Source organism: Xenopus laevis, chromosome 1L (assembly GCF_017654675.1).
Source record: "Xenopus laevis strain J_2021 chromosome 1L, Xenopus_laevis_v10.1, whole genome shotgun sequence".
Classification (NCBI taxonomy): domain Eukaryota; kingdom Metazoa; phylum Chordata; class Amphibia; order Anura; family Pipidae; genus Xenopus; species Xenopus laevis.
In genome coordinates this window covers 90,348,419-90,362,609 of record NC_054371.1, presented here as the reverse complement: position 1 = coordinate 90,362,609, position 14,191 = coordinate 90,348,419, and the positions used below count along the sequence as shown (strand labels likewise).

At 44.8% G+C, this 14,191-nt stretch overlaps 1 protein-coding gene across 1 annotated transcript in view; it reads left to right on the top strand.

Annotated features, from left to right (window-relative positions):
- The first annotated feature begins 6,152 nt into the window (after window positions 1-6,152).
- The window catches only part of LOC108711391 (transmembrane protease serine 11B-like protein), a 28,813-nt gene continuing 20,774 nt past the window's right edge, over window positions 6,153-14,191 (top strand). The window contains exon 1 of the mRNA XM_018253083.2: window positions 6,153-6,184. The gene's annotated coding sequence lies outside the window, so the exon portion shown is untranslated. The remainder of the gene's footprint in view (window positions 6,185-14,191) is intronic.

Genomic DNA, 14,191 nt, shown 5'->3' with positions numbered 1-14,191 from the left:
CTGGGCCCCAGTTTGAGAGAGGGGACCTTCAACTTAATATTTTTGGTAGATAGCCAAACAGAATCTCCCACCTTGTATTGAGGAGCCTCTCTACGAGATCTATCTGCAGCTTTCTTTTGAGCAGAGGAAGCTGCAGAAAGAGAATGATGAACTTGGGACCAAACTTTAGAAAAGTGATTGACTGAGGAATTACCGTATATACCAGAGTATAAGCCGAGTTTTTCAGCATCCAAAATGTGCTGAAAAAGTCTACCTCGGCTTATACTCGGGTCAGCGGTACCCGACCAGAGTAGCTGAGATTGCAGTCACTTTTAATCATTCCTATACCAACAGTACACTTGGGGAGAGACTGCAATATCCCACAATGCCCTCTGTTGGTTATATGAAAGAATAACAGTGACTGCAATATCACACAGCGCCATCTGTTGGTTGTATGAAAGAATAACAGTGCGCCCTCTGTTGGTTATATGAAAGATTAAAAGAGACTGCAATATCACACAGCGCCCTCTGTTGGTTATATTAAAGAATAACAGTGACTGCAATATCACACAGCACCCTCTGTTGGTTATATGAAAGAATAACAGTGCGCCCTCTGTTGGTTATATGAAAGAATAACAGTGACTGCAATATCACATAGCGCCATCTGTTGGTTATATGGAAGAATAACAGTGACTGCAATATCACACAGCGCCCTCTGTTGGTTATACGAAAGATTAACAGTGATGGCAATATCAAACAGCACCCTCTGCACATGGTAGTGGGACAGTGGGACAATGCACACAGTAATCCGTTTGGCAATTCTCTGTCACCATCAACTTTGCAAAGAAGTCCGGTTGATCGCTGGGGGGGGGTCGCTTTGGCAGAATGTGCGCTGCTGGGAGACAGGGCTGTAGTTGTGTCTAGGCTTATACTAGAGTCAATACGTTTTCCCAGTTTTCGTAGGTAAAATTAGGTACCTCGGCTTATACTCGGGTCGGCTTATACTCGAGTATATACGGTAGCAGAGGGTACAGAGGAATCTAAACCAGAAAAAGAAAATGCTTTTGGATGTAGCCCATTTACAATAAAGAAAGGAGACTCCCCAGAAGAGGAGTGAGTGGCATTATTGTAGGCAAACTCTGCCCAGGGCAACAATTCCGCCCAAGAGGACTGGTTATCAGATACATAACACCTGAGATATTGCTCCAGGGATTGATTCACTCTTTCAGTTTGTCCGTTCGTTTGGGGATGGTAAGCAGTTGAGAAGGATAAATCAATACCAACTAAAGAGCAGAAAGCTCTCCAAAACTTCGAGACAAACTGAACACCTCTGTCAGACACAATGTTAACAGGAAACCCATGTAACCTGAAAATATGAGAGATAAACAGATTGGCTAAGGTTTTGGCAGAAGGGAGGTGTGGAAGGGAAACAAAATGGCTCATTTTACTAAACCTATCCACCACCACCCAAATTACAGTTTTACCCTGGGAGGGAGGCAGATCTACAATGAAATCCATCGAAAGATGGGACCATGGCCTCTCAGGGATTGGTAACGGATTTAACAAACCTTGTGACACTTGACGAGAGGTTTTTGACCTTTGACAAATTGGACAAGAATTTACGAAAACCTTAGCATCCTGTTTAAAAGAAGGCCACCACACATGACGGGCTAACAAAGAAATAGTTTTGGCAATGCCAGGATGCCCAGCCATTTTGGAGTTATGAACCTCTTCAAGAACTTGTTCCCTCAGCTCCTCAGGCACAAACATTCTCCCAGCGGGAGCATCTGCTGGAGCAGAAGATTGGACAGGGGACAACAAGGTGGAGAGGTCAGAATCCAATGCGGCTACAATCAACTCCCTAGGAATGATGGGGATGCACTCACTAGAGTCAGAGGAGGTAGATTCAAAACTCCTAGAGAGTGCATCAGCTTTGATGTTTTTAGATCCAGGCCTATATGTTAAAGAAAAATTAAACCTAGTGAAGAACAATGCCCATCTAGCTTGCCTAGGGTTTAGCCGCGTGGCCGATTCTATGTAAAGCAGGTTTTTATGGTCTGTATATAGGGTTACCAAATGTTTAGCACCTTCAAGTAGATGCCGCCATTCCTCAAAGGCCCACTTGATAGCCAACAATTCCCTGTTCCCAATATCATAGTTTGCCTCTGCAGGCGAAAACTTCCTAGAGAAAAAGGCACAGGAATGTAACTTGTTGGTAATCGGGTGCCTTTGGGAAAGGACTGCCCCAGCAGCCACTTCAGAGGCATCTACCTCCACAATGAATGGTAAAGCAGTATCTGGATGCTGCAAAATAGGGGCAGAACTGAACTCTTGTTTGAGGAGTTCAAAAGCTTGAACTGCTTCTGGGGGCCAAATACTAGGGTCAGCACCCTTTTTGGTCAAGTTAGTGATTGGGGCAACTACCAGGGAAAAATTCTTGATGAATTGGCGGTAATAATTTGCAAAACCAAGGAATCTTTGGGTTGCTCGTAAAGAAAGAGGTTGGGTCCACTCCAGGACTGCTCTCACCTTCCCTGTATCCATCTCAAGACCCCTGTTAGAAATGTTAAAACCCAAAAATTGAACAGAGGTAACTTCGAAAGTACACTTCTCAAGTTTTGCATACAGATTATTTTCTCTTAGTCTACGTAAATTCTCACAAACATGATTCCTGTGTTCTACCAGATTAGAAGAGAAAATAAGAATGTCATCAAGATAGACCACTACGAATATCCCCAGCAGGTCCCGAAAGATGTCATTGACAAATTCCTGGAACACTGCGGGGGCGTTACAAAGACCGAATGGCATTACCAAATACTCGTAGTGGCCATCCCTTGTTTTGAACGCTGTTTTCCACTCATCCCCTTCCCTGATTCGAATCAAGTTATAAACCCCCCTAAGATCAAGCTTGGTAAAGACTTTTGCATTTTTAACTTGATCGAAAAGTTCAGAAATTAGAGGGAGAGGATAGCGATTTTTTATGGTAATCTTATTGAGCCCCCTATAATCAATACAGGGGCGAAGACCACCATCTTTTTTCCCAACGAAAAAGTAGCCCGCCCCCGCAGGGGAACTAGAAGGTCTGATGAAACCCATTTCTAGGTTCTCTTTTATATACTCTTTCATTGCCTGGGCTTCGGGCAATGAAAGAGGATATGTTCTACCATGAGGAAGAGTTGACCCAGGGACCAGATCTATTGGGCAGTCATACTGCCGGTGTGGGGGTAAGGTTTCTGCTGCCTTTTTAGAGAAGACATCAGCAAATTCTGCTTATGCAGCAGGTAACCCTTCAAGTGAAGTAGTTGCAACTACAGAGGGGAAACATACCCCACCACACATAGTACCCCATTGAACCACCTCCCTTGAGACCCAGTCAATCAGAGGGTTATGCCTCTGGAGCCACGGTAACCCCAAAATAAGAGGAGAGGAAGCACCCTCTATGAGGTAAAAAACTATCTCCTCACAATGCAAGTTATTAACACACATGGAAAGAGTTACCGTCTCCTTAGAGATTACACCTGACCCTAAAGGTCTTCTGTCCACTGCCATTATTCTCATGGGGGCACTTAGAGGAACTACAGGGATACAGAATTTAGCTGCAAAAGCAGTATCCAGAAAATTACCCTCCGCCCCTGAGTCCAAAAATGCGGACACCTTGACAGAGCAAGTAGGCCAGGTTAGTTTAACTGGTAATAAAACCTTAGAGGAAGATTGGGGAGAGGAAACTCCTGCGCCCAAATGGAGCTTCCCCTTCTCCATTTAGGTTAGGGAGCCTCCCTTTCCTCCTAGGACATAGGTTCAAGAAATGACCCTTCTCCCCACAATAAATACATAAACCTTGGGAGCGCCTGCGTGCCTTTTCCTTAGGAGTTAGATGAAAAATGCCTAACTGCATAGGTTCCTCCTGAGGTAGAGGCCCAGAGAGGTCTGAAAACTTAACATTGGTCACCATATTAGACTTAACATTAGTAACCCCAGAATAAGTAGAAACACCCCTCTCACCCCTTCTCTCCCTTTGTCTCCTATCTACCTGGATGGCCAGAGACATAAGATCGTCCAGGATGGAAGATAGGGGGTAATTTACAAGACTATCCTTTACTGAGTCAGATAACCCCAAACGAAACTGACTCCGTAGAGCCAAATCATTCCACCCCGTTTCCACTGCCCACCGGCGGAACTCGGTGCAGTACACCTCCGCATCCCTTTTCCCCTGGCGCAACTTACGAATCGCGGAATCGGCTGAAGATGCACGATCCGAATCATCGTAAAGAATTACCATACTGTCAAAAAATGTGTCTAGGGAATAACGAGCAGGGTTGGAAGAAGGCAGCCTGAGGGCCCAAATTTGGGGGTCACCCAATAACAGGGTCATTACAAACCTTACTTCCTCCTCACCAGATGAGAATGAGTGAGGATGGAAACTAAGGTACAATTTACATGCCTCTTTAAAGACAAAAAATTTAGTTCTGTCCCCACTAAATTTCTCGGGGAATACGATTTTGGGTTCATGGGGCCTAGTAGAGTTGCCCCACATGGCAGAAGAACCCACAGGAGGAGCAGGATCAAGGACTGGCAGCTGCTGCGGAGTTTGCGGAGTCTCCAGCTGATGGGTTAGATCATGATAACCCTGCAGAAGGAAGTTCTGCTTCTGCTCGTGGTCCTTTCATGCGCTGCAACAAGGTGGAAAGAAGCGCTTCGGTGGAAGTTGGGGAAACTGAAGCGGTAGGAGAAGCAGCAGCAACATCATCATGACTTTCGACCTCCATGGCCCGTGATAATGTCACGGCCGGCACCCAATACCAGAACAGGTGCCAAGTACCCTGGTCTCGGCTCGGCTTCACCAGTAGTGTGACCACCGTTGGGCTTCGGGAGGAGCCCTCAGCTTACTTGGGTGCCACCTGGACTTAACGAGGGGTACAAGGCGAGATGTTCTGGCTAGCAGAGGGGCACGGCAGGTAAATAGTCTTTTGGGCCCAAGGTCACAGTATAAATGGAGCAGGCAAGAGAATCGTCAGACAGGCAAGGGTCAAACCGGGTAATCAAAAAGATGGGGTCAGGCAGAAAGAGTAGTCGAGATGCAGGCAAAGGTCAGGATTCGGATATCAGAATAGTCAGGAACAGGCAGGGATCAAAACCGGAATAACAGAGACAAATTTCACAGGAACAGACAGCTCAAGGCTTCAGGAACCACCAGAATCAAGATTCTATCACGGGCACTGGCTGGGAGTAAGAATGGGACTTAAATACCTCAAAATTTCGCGCCAAAACGTGCCCAATGCGAGCTGGCGTAATTGCGTCAGCGCGCCTGTACCTTTAAGAGTCGCGCAGGCGCGCCGCGCGCGCCCTAGAGAACCAAGATGGCGCCGGTGCTGGAGGCCGGAACAGGAGCGCGGCGGCGTGGCGGCCGTCCACGCCGCCGCACCACTAGACCACCAGGTAATTTTATTACAACCACATGGTGCTAAACCCCTTTATATTATCACATAGTGCCACCAAGTGGACAAACTCCGTGAGCTACTGTGGACCCAGCAAGGGACATAGCTGCCTGAGTTAACTAAAGGACCCTTAGGTGTCCAAACACTAAAAATTAACTGCCTGAGTAATTTAACCCAAATCTCAGGGTCTCTACATGTATTTGAGTGAAATAACATGCTTGTCACTCTGATAACTCAGTCATCTGCTCTTTATGACTGAATTAGTACTTAATCAATTTACCAACTTATGGCGGAAAATTCTTCTTCAAATGTGTCAAAAATTATGTGCACTTGTAAAAATGCATATATTTCATATTCATTTTGCTAATCCATAATTACATTTCCAAGGGTTTATTACCTGTGAAGCACTAAAACAATCCATTCTTCCTCTAGTGAAATATTAACTTACCAACTGCTAGTTTAGTTACAGCAACATCATCTTGACTTTTTGGTATTACTTTACTCAGCTGTAATATATCTAATCAAGCAAGTTCTTTAAGGTTCTCAACAGCAGCATTCATATATAAGGCTTAGAAAGTTTTTTTTTACATACATATTGTCTTTATTTTGTTCCGAGTATGACTAGCCAAACAGTGCCTGCTGAACCAGTTTTTTTTAACCTTTGTATTTGCATATCCCAACCCCTAAACCTAGGGCTTTTAAGAACTTTCATGTATCAGCCTAGACACCAGATATGATATCCTGGGTAGTCAAGGAAGCCACACTTACAAGTAAGTTTAATACTATTTGATCAAATAAGTATTAGTGCGATATATAAAGACAAATATCTATATCAAGGACAATATGATTTTGCAGATATTGTGGGGAAAAAAGCATTTTCTGTTTTGGTAAGGGATCTTAAAATAACTTTGGATTAATACAGATACATGTGTACAGTTCTAGATCAAAGGCTGCACAACCTTTTATGTACCACATTAAAGGTAATGTATTCTAATGCACAGTTTGCATAAATAAGCAAAAAGAAAAAGCATGTGTATTTTATAGACAATATATGTATAATTGCTGTTAGAGTTTTTGGTCATTTAAATGTGTATTAAACTCTATTTTTTTCATGTTATGGCAACTGTTTATGAACAAAAATAGAACAGATGTGAACAATTACAAATATCTCACACATGGATGCTTTCAAATGTTCCTTTTTTATTTTTATAGCAGAAGCTAAGGGAGTGTAGTTAATCAAAGGTTGGTTTTCTAAGGTTCCCACAGAGTTGGGACAGCAAAAGTCTCTTAAAGAAAAAATGGCTTATTTCAGCCGGCAGCAAACAGGCACAAAATAAAGGCAGTTTTTCTTTCCAAACAACAAAAATAGCTTTCAGCAGCAGTATCAGTTCAATAACAACAAAAAACAGCAGAATCGCAGACAGACAGAGTGTCCGTGTGTGTACAGGTACACAGGTTAACGTCAGGATACCAGACCCTCTCTGTGGGGCAAATTCACTAAGCGCCGAAGCGCCGAACGCTAGCGTTACTTCGCTAGCGTTTGTCATTTTCGTTACTGTGCAAATTCACTAACGAACGCTGGCGTAGTTTCGCTAGTGTTACTTCGCACCCTTACGCCTGCCGAAGTTTTGCTAGCGACGTAACTACGCAAATTCACTAACGCGCGCAGTGTACTGAACGCTACCTTTTACGCTAGATTTCCTTCGCCACCTCAGACCTGGCGAAGCGCAATAGAGTAGATAGGGATTGTTTCAAAAAAAGTCAAAATTTTTTCTAAGTCCCAAAAAACGCTGGCGCGTTTTCTACATTATGGATGATAGGCTGAAAAAGATCGAAAAATTTTTTGGGGCTCCCCTCCTTCCCCCCTACATTTCCTGACTCATGGCAACTTACCTAGACAGTGGGCACATGTGTAGAGCAAAATAAAAATTTTATTTGATGATTTGAAGGTTTTCTAGGCATTTGTAGTGCTGATACGTATTCCTCCATTGGAATTTGAATTTGGCGCCGTATGCAAATTAGCCTTCGCTAGCGTAACTTCGCTTCACTTAGCGAATCAACGCTAGCGCAACTTCGCAATCTTACGCTACCCCTGTGCGCAACTTCGGATTTTAGTGAATTTGCGGAGCGCTGGCGAAACTACGCCTGGCGAAGTGCGGCGAAGTGCGGCGAAGTTGCGCCTGGCGGAACTACGAATGTTAGTGAATTTGCCCCTGTGTGTCTCTCCCAGTCATAGATCCTAAGAGATTGACAGCCTGGGATTTAAGGACTTTTGATTAGCCACCTGAGACTAATCAAATCCAGCTGGTCAGCTTGTAGCGCCTGTGCTACATGCATATATGGTGCTTGTTCCCATTACTTTTACAAAAGAATATCACTGTATTCACCCTATAACTGGAGCACATTATCCATGTGTCAGAACTGTCTACTGTCTGAACAGATATGCGCCTGACGTTATATTCAACTTGTTCAGGATTTGCGTTAATTGAAATAGATTCATAAAAATCTTTATATACATGTATTAGGATAGGAAACCCTCTCATATTTCTGTATTGTGTTCTGTCACCTGCAAGAAGATAAAAATATCTTTGTTTTTAATTTTTATAACTGACGTCATTATTTCATTACAGTTCAGTTCTTATGAACATTGAGAAGCTTGTTTTGGATAATGTTTCTGCTGGTAGTTTATAGAAATATATACAGTTTAATATATTATGTTAAATAGAATAAATGCATAATGTTTTGTTATGACCTTTGGAATGGTAGTGCTTCTGGGCAATTGAATTGTAGGAAAATTGATAATCTTTTCCAAAAGTGTTTTTTTTTTTTTATAGTGGCACCACTGTTTTTAATAATACTCAAGGGGTGGACTGTCATTGCCATGTTAAGGATGGTGCTGCAGATTACTTATATGGTCATTTAACAACAAAAGAACAAAATATCTGACTTGCCACTCACCACTTATCATCCATATTATTTATTTAACTAAAGTGCATTGAAACACTAATACATATAGTTCATTAAAAACACCCATGTGGCTTCCTGTAAAAAAAAAGCCACATCTCCAATATATGTTTATTAAGGAATAATATAAAATCTATAGTCACAAGTTTAGAGAGCAAGCAAATTAATTCCATTTTCTGACTCTTAGGGCTCTTACACATGAGCGTTTTTACCTGCGCTCCCCTGCGTTCCGTTTTTCGGCGTTCAGCCGCAGGGGAGCGCAGGAATAGACGCATTTAATTATTTCAAATGGGGCTGTACTCACACAGGCGCATGTAGGCGCCGAACGCAGGTTGAGACGCAACATGCTGCATTTTTCCTGCGTTCGGCTCATGTGTAAGAGCCCTTAAGCACTTCATTAGCTCCATACAGCTTTCCCTTGTCATGGGGCAAAACTACATAGCCATCCAGTTTAACACAAGTTCCCAGTAGGGATGTAGCGAACGTCGGAAAAAAAGTTCGCGAACATATTCGCGAACTTGCGCAAAAATGCGAGCGGCCAGAAAAATGATTTTAAAGTTGTTTAAAGGGTGCAACGACCTGGACAGTGGCATGCCAGAGGGGGATCAAGGGCAAAAATGTATCTGAAAAATCTGCCTGTGTGTGCTTGGAAGAGATAGTGTAGGGGGAGAGCTGTTAGTGATTTCAGGGACAGATGATAGTAAGCTTGCTGGCTAGTAATCTGCTTGATACTGCTCTGTATTGGAGGGACAGAAGTCTGCAGGGATTTGAGGGACATTTTAGCTTAGGTAGCTTTGCTGGCTAGTAATCTACTGTTCTCTTTAAACAACTGCCATACGTTGACCTTGTAGGCATTGTTTGCCCAGTTTTTTTGGACGCAGCCACTGAAGCACAGTTGCCAGAAAAAATATGCCATATAAATGCTGAAAATAGTCATTTTTTGCCATACGTTGACCTTGTAGACATTGTTTGCCCAGTTTTTTTGGTTGCAGCCACTGAAGCACAGAGGCCAGAAAAAATTAAACCAGTAGGGTTTGCACCCTAGTTTGTAACGGTGGCGGAGGGAGGAGGAGGACGCTAAAGGACAGCTGTGTGTGGAGTCATGAGGCTTGAAGAGAAGGACAGCTGCATAGAAGTCAGAACAAGTCTTCCGGCGTGCAGTAACCCTCCGAGATCCACCCCTCATTCATTTTAATAAAGGTCAGGTAATCGACACTTTTGTGACCTAGGCGAGTTCTCTTCTCAGTTACAATCCCTCCTGCTGCACTGAAGGTCCTTTCTGAGAGCACACTTGAGGCTGGGCAAGACAAGAGGTTCATGGCAAATTGTGACAGCTCTGGCCACAGATCAAGCCTGCGCACCCAGTAGTCCAGGGGTTCATCGCTCCTCAGAGTGTCGATATCTGCAGTTAATGCCAGGTAGTCCGCTACCTGCCGGTCGAGGCGTTCTTTGAGGGTGGATCCAGAAGGGTTGTGGCGCTGCCTTGGACAGAAAAACATTTGCATGTCTGACGTTACAGACTGGCCAAAGGGCTTTGTCCTTGCAGGTGTGCTCGTGGCAGGATTACTGGCACCTCTGCCCCTGGAATGTTGATGAGTTCCTGAAGTGACATCACCCTTAAAAGCATTGTACAACATGTTTTGCAGGCTGGTTTGTAAATGCCGCATCTTTTCGGACTTGTGGTATGTTGGTAACATTTCTGACACTTTATGCTTGTACCGAGGGTCTAGTAGCGTTGCGACCCAGTACAGGTCCTTCTCCTTAAGCCTCTTGATACGGGGGTCCTTCAACAGTCATGACAGCATGAAAGACCCCATTCTCACAAGGTTGGATGCAGAGCTATCCATCTCCGCTTCCTCATTATCAAGGACTGCATCATCCACGGTCTCCTCCCCCCAGCCACGTACAAGACCAGGGGTCCCCAAAAGGTCACCACTAGCCCCCTGGGAAGCCTGCTCCTGTTGGTCCTCCTCCTCCTCCTCCACAAAGCCACCTTCCTCCTCTGACTCCACTTCTGGCACCTCTCCCTGCGTTGCAGCAGGTGCCTGGGTTCGTTCTGGTGATTCCGACCAGAAATCGTGCGCTTCCAGCTCCTCGTCACGCTGGTCTACAGCCTCATCTGTCACTCGTCGCACGGCACGCTCCAGGAAGAAAGCGAAGGGTATTAGGTCGCTGATGGTGCCTTCGGTGCGACTGACCATATTTGTCACCTCTTCAAAAGGTCGCATGAGCCTGCAGGCATCGCGCATAAGCACCCAGTAACAGGGGAAAAAAATCCCCAGCTGTGCAGATCCAGTCCTACCACCCAGTTCAAAAAGGTACTCGTTGACGGCCCTTTGTTGTTGCAGCAGACGTTCCAACATAAGGAGCGTTGAATTCCAGCGAGTCTGGCTGTCAGAAATCAAACGCCTGACTGGCATGTTGTAGCGCTGCTGAATGTCAGCAAGGCGTGCCATGGCTGTGTAGGAACGTCTGAAATGGGCCGACACCTTTCTGGACTGGGTGAGAACGTCCTGGAATCCTGGGTACTTGGAGACAAAACGTTGGACTATTAAATTTAACACATGTGCCATGCAGGGCACATGTGTTAAATTGCCTAGTCTCAACGCTGCCAACAGATTGCTTCCATTGTCACACACCACTTTTCCGATCTGCAGTTGGTGTGGGGTCAGCCACCGATCGGCCTGTGACTGCAGAGATGACAGGAGTACAGATCCGGTATGGTTTTTGCTTTCCAGGCACGTCATCCCCAAGACAGCGTGACAACGGCGTACCTGGCACGTCGAATAGCCTAGGGGGAGCTGGGGGTGCACAGGTGTGGAGGAGGAGAAGGAGGACCCAGCAGCAGAGTAAGAAGAAGAAGAAGACGAGGTAGAGAGCGATGGAGGAGTAGAGGTGGTGGCAGAACCGCGTGCAATCCGTGGTGGTGACACCAACTCCACTGTTGTTGTTGAGCTACCCATTCCCTGCTTCCCAGCCATTACCAAGTTCACCCAGTGGGCAGTGTAGGTGACATACCTGCCCTGACCATGCTTGGAGGACCATGCGTCAGTAGTCATATGGACCTTTGGCCCAACACTAAGTGACAGAGATGCGGTAACTTGGCTCTGCACATGTTGGTACAGGTGTGGTATTCCCTTTTTAGAAAAAAAATTGCGGCTGGGTACCTTCCACTGCGGTGTCCCAATTGCTACAAATTTGCGGAAGGCCTCAGAGTCCACCAGCTGGTATGGTAAAAGCTGGCGGGCTAAGAGTGCAGACAAGCCAGCTGTCAGACGCCGGGCAAGGGGGTGACAGTCAGACATTGGCTTCTTACGCTCAAACATGGCCTTCACAGAAACTTGGCTGGTGGCAGATGACTGGGAATGGGAACAGGTGGTCAAGGTGGAAGGCAGAGTGGAGGGTGGTTCAGACGGGTCAAGGAGAGCAGAGGTAGAGCAGTAAGATGCTGGACCAGAAGGAGTGTGGCTTTTAGTTTGCCTGTTGCCTTTGAGGTGTTGCTCCCAAAGTGCTTTGTGCTTGCCGCTCATGTGCCTTCGCATAGAAGTTGTACCTATGTGGCTGTTGGGCTTACCAAGGCTCAGTTTCTGACTGCACTCATTGCAAATTACAATGCTTTTGTCAGAGGCACACACATTAAAAAAATCCCACACTGCTGACTTTTTGGAAGTGTGCGATCTGGCGGTAACAGTAGAAGTTGGCGGAGTTGGCGGTATTGGCGGCAATGGCGGGTGCGTTGGCCGGCTGAACACAGGTGCCGATACATGTTGTTGCCCTACTGATCCCTGCGGGCTGTCCTCCCTGCTTCTTCTAAGTCTTATTCTCCTACTGCCTCTCTGACTCTCCGTCTCTCCATCTGAACTACCCTCCTCTTGCTCTCTTCTACTAGGCACCCACAAAACATCAATCTCCTCATCATCATTCTCCTCAGATGCATCAATTTCTTCTGACACATCACAGAAGGAAGCAGCAGCGGGGACCTCCTCCTCATCACTCATTATGTCCATCTCTATCGTGTTCTCTGCCAGAATTAAATCTGGTGTAAGGTCCTCATCTCCTTCATCTTCTTCTGGCAATAATGGTTGCGCATTACTCAGTTCAAGAAACTCATGGGAAAATAACTCCTCTGACCCCAGTGAAGAAGGGGCACCGGTGGTGGAGGAAGTGTTACGTGGGGTGGCCATAGCAGTAGAGGATGAGGAGGATGTTGTGGTAAAGTTAGAAACGGTAGAGGATGGGGTGTGCTGTGTAAGCCAGTCAACTACCTCTTCAGCATTTTGGGAGTTCAGGGTCATTGGCTTTTTAAAACTGGGCAATTTGCTAGGGCCACAGGATTGCATAGCAGCACGGCCCCTAGCACGGCCTCTGCGTGGCGGCCTGCCTTTGCCTGACATTATTTTTAAAAAAACAACAACAACAACAAAAACTCATTTGGTTTTTCTGGAAACGATAATACACACAGCTAGATGGCGGGTTGAAGAAAACAGTGTGCAAATAATGCCTACAAGGTCAACGTATACACTACTACAGCGGTGGATACGGATTACGTAAAATATATTATGGCTGCTTGAAAAAAGTCACTCCGGTGTTTTTTCTGGAGACGGTAATATTATGGATATTTAGACAGAATGTGAACAAGGTCACACAGCTAGATGGCGGGTTGAAGAAAACAGTGTGCAAATAATGCCTACAAGGTCAACGTATACACTACTACAGCGGTGGATACGGATTACGTAAAATATATGAATGCTGCTTGAAAAAAAGTAACTCAAGTGGTTTTTCTAGAGACGATAATATTATGGATATTTAGACAGAATGTGAACAAGGTCACACAGCTAGATGGCGGGTTGAAGAAAACAGTGTGCAAATAATGCCTACAAGGTCAACGTATACACTACTACAGCGGTGGATACGGATTACGTAAAATATATGAATGCTGCTTGAAAAAAAGTAACTCAAGTGGTTTTTCTAGAGACGATAATATTATGGATATTTAGACAGAATGTGAACAAGGTCACACAGCTAGATGGCGGGTTGAAGAAAACAGTGTGCAAATAATGCCTACAAGGTCAACGTATACACTACTACAGCGGTGGATACGGATTACGTAAAATATATGAATGCTGCTTGAAAAAAAGTAACTCAAGTGGTTTTTCTAGAGACGATAATATTATGGATATTTAGACAGAATGTGAACAAGGTCACACAGCTAGATGGCGGGTTGAAGAAAACAGTGTGCAAATAATGCCTACAAGGTCAACGTATACACTACTACAGCGGTGGATACGGATTACGTAAAATATATGAATGCTGCTTGAAAAAAAGTAACTCAAGTGGTTTTTCTAGAGACGGTAATATTATGGATATTTAGACAGAATGTGAACAATGTCACACAGCTAGATGGCGGGTTGAAGAAAACAGTGTGCAAATAATGCCTACAAGGTCAACGTATACACTACTACAGCGGTGGATACGGATTACGTAAAATATATGAATGCTGCTTGAAAAAAAGTAACTCAAGTGCTTTTTCTAGAGACGATAATATTATGGATATTTAGACAGAATGTGAACAAGGTCACACAGCTAGATGGCGGGTTGAAGAAAACAGTGTGCAAATAATGCCTACAAGGTCAACGTATACACTACTACAGCGGTGGATACGGATTACGTAAAATATATGAATGCTGCTTGAAAAAAAGTAACTCAAGTGGTTTTTCTAGAGACGATAATATTATGGATATTTAGACAGAATGTGAACAAGGTCACACAGCTAGATGGCGGGTTGAAGAAAACAGTGTGCAAATAATGCCTAC